Below are 2,776 nucleotides of genomic sequence, written 5' to 3'. Positions count from 1 at the left end.
ACAGTGAGTTCTTTACACAGGGGCAGCTAGCACAGAGTTACCATGTCGGTATCAAGGACCAGGTGGCCGTTATCTTCCAAAAACTTCTCCACACCCCAACCCCCCGCTCATCCCCACTGCCGGGGCAGGATGGGGCAGCGCACACACATCAGCATCGCAGGGCCACCGCTGCCCTGTCCCTTCCCCGTGGACACAGAATTCACCTCCCCCCAGAAAACCGTGCTTGCGATGGGAGATCATGGAGGTGGGGAGAGTGTCGGGATAGGAAACCATCGCGGGGCTGAGAAATCGTCCTTGAGATGGGAAACCATCCCTGGGACGGGAAGCTGTTGGGAGGGGAACCATTGTGGGGATGGGAAATCATCCCTGGAGACAGAACAGCAGGATGGGAACCGCTGGGCTGGGGAGTTGTGGGGTGAAGCAGCAAAACCTCGTAAGGCTGGCTGAAGCAGGTGCTGGTGGAATGATGGCCGTGGGGCCAGACCCCCAAAACCCCGTTTGCCCCAAAGAGACCCCGCAGCGCCCAACCCCCACGGCAGGGGCAGCAGCAGGCTCCCGCTCCTCCTCAGGCTCCTGCTCTCCAGGGAACTCCCCCGCCAGCTCTGCCCGCCCGGCTCTCACCCCGTCACCCCTCTTCGCTCCCCCTGCAGAGAGGGTCCCTATCCAGCCGCCGAGGACGTCGGAGGCGCCCGGCGGGGGCTTCACCCCCCCAGCCATGTCCCCGCCGTCCCTGCCTGAGCGCTGCCCCCTGTCACGGCGCTGCCAGTGCCCCGTGAGCCTGCCCGGGTCCCCGCTGTCACCTGCCAGCTGGCCCAGGCCGCCGCCAGGCAGGGGGTGCCCAGGGCCCTTGGAGCCCCGGGCGGGTGTGTTGCGGGTGAGTGTTTTAGATCACTTGAAGAGTCGCTGTGGAAGGTATTAGCAAAAAGTGAGTTCAACGTGATGTTATAAAAGGGTGATTTTGCAAAGTCTGGTGGCAGCATTCACTCTATTCCTTACTACCTGGAAGAAACATACAAAGGAAAATCGAGTTCAAATTTATTTAAAATTATTTACACAGAGACCAGAAACAGAAAAAGGTAAGGGAGACCTCCCGCTGAGTCACAGAGTTCACAATGGACCCCCTTGCTTTCTCAACTCCTGATGGAGCTTAGATGCAGGTAGATTCAATCTCAATCCCAGACTTGGTCAAAGGTTTCTGCCTAATGGGAGAGGTACAAAGGGTAAGGAAGAGCTCCCGCTGAGACACGAGGTTCAGAACAGATCCCCTTGCTTTCGCAACTCCTTCTCAGAGAGGAGTCCAGGTGAGGCTGGATCCAGGCTTGTGGCAACCGGGGCACGGACTCTGCACTGCAGAGCGGAAGGAAAGACCCTTTCTTATTACAATAGCACATACTTATGCACTCCCCAAAGCTCTTACTTCACAATTAGCAAATCGGCAATTGGACAGCCATCAATCCTTTCTCCTATCAGCACCAGAGCACTCTCACACGCTGCGCAGACCAATCCCCTGCTCGCTCAGGCGCTGTTCACGCGGCGGGAACTCCTCACGGGTCAGGATTTCCCACAGCTCAGGGTGGCAGCTGTCCCTCGTTTTCCCCTGACGCCTCGGCACAACTCGGCAGTTTCTGATCTTTCTCCCCAGGGCTGTTCCTCATCAAAGCCTTGCTGCTGCTCAGGGGCTGTGCAGGGCTGACAGGCCGATGTCTCCCACAGTCAGAGAGTGGAAGAAGCTGCCCAGGGAGGGGGGAGAGTCCCCATCCCCGGGTGTGTTTAAGGGCCATTTGGATGAGCTGTGGGGGGATGTGGGGCAGGGGAGAACTTTGTAGAGTCGGGCTGAGGGTTGGACTCGATGATCCCGAGGGGATTTTCCAACCTGAAGGATTCTGGGATTCTGTGACTCTAAGGCAGCGCCCAGCGGCACCGGCAGCCCTCTAGAGCCGCCCAGACACCCCCCGGCACGGGCTGTGCCTGGCCAGTCGCCCTCCCACCACCGCTGGGTCCCCACCGCTGCTGGGGCTCCCCTTCCCCGGCTGCAGGTCCTTGCCCAGGGCCCCACTTGCCCCAGAGGCCCGGGACTCTGCCCAGAAAGCCCACCCAGCGCTCCTGGCAGCCCCGAGGTCCGGCTCCCAGCCCTGGAACATCCCTCTTGCACCCGGCCAGCGTCGCTGTGCAGAGATGAGCGCCAGCCCTACCCCACGGGCCCACCACCCCCTCCCAGACAAGGTCCTGTCGGCCCCAGCACCTGAGCAGCGCCTCTGTGCCGCGGACACAGCTCTGGGGGTGCTGGCAGAGAGAAGGAGCCGGCCCCAGTGCTGCCAGCGGCCACCCGACACCACCGTGACCCTCTTTCCTCCGTCGCAGGGGGACAGCGGCGGTCCTCTCGTCTGCAAAGACAGGAGTGCTGACTACTTCTGGCTCGCTGGGGTGACCAGCTGGGGGAGAGGCTGCGCGAGAGCGAAACGGCCCGGAATCTACACCTCCACTCAGCACTACTACGAGTGGATCCTAGTACAGGTGGGGCTGCCCCCAGCAGGAACGGCTGCTCCAATGCCACGGCCAGCCTTCCCCTCAACCCCCCTTCAGAGGCCAAGGCCAACACCAACACCATCAGGCGGGTTCAGCTCCCGCCCCCTTCTACCCCAGAAGTTGGTGGAATTCTTCACTTGCTTGCAGGAGCTCCTGCAGAACCTGAGGGAAGGCCTGAGCAGCAGGAGGGAGAGGATCCAGCGCAGGCTGCAGTGCACCACGGCCACCTCCTGCAGGGGCTCTGCCTGCT

At 61.3% G+C, this 2,776-nt stretch overlaps 1 long non-coding RNA gene across 2 annotated transcripts; it reads right to left on the bottom strand.

The window, feature by feature from the left end:
• Positions 1-1,023: 1,023 nt before the first annotated feature.
• Positions 1,024-2,382, bottom strand: LOC141972522 (uncharacterized). Of its 2 annotated transcripts, none has more exons than XR_012635406.1 (2): positions 2,243-2,382; positions 1,024-1,347 (listed from the first exon to the last, which is right to left on the bottom strand). It is a non-coding gene; the product is annotated as an uncharacterized LOC141972522 (long non-coding RNA). The 2 variants fall into 2 exon arrangements; XR_012635405.1 differs by lacking the exon at positions 2,243-2,382 and adding an exon at positions 1,488-1,920.
• Positions 2,383-2,776: the final 394 nt, after the last annotated feature.

Source organism: Athene noctua, chromosome 33, assembly GCF_965140245.1.
Source record: "Athene noctua chromosome 33, bAthNoc1.hap1.1, whole genome shotgun sequence".
Taxonomy (NCBI): domain Eukaryota; kingdom Metazoa; phylum Chordata; class Aves; order Strigiformes; family Strigidae; genus Athene; species Athene noctua.
The sequence above is the reverse complement of the archived record's forward strand: the minus strand, read 5'-3'. Positions and strand labels throughout refer to the sequence as shown.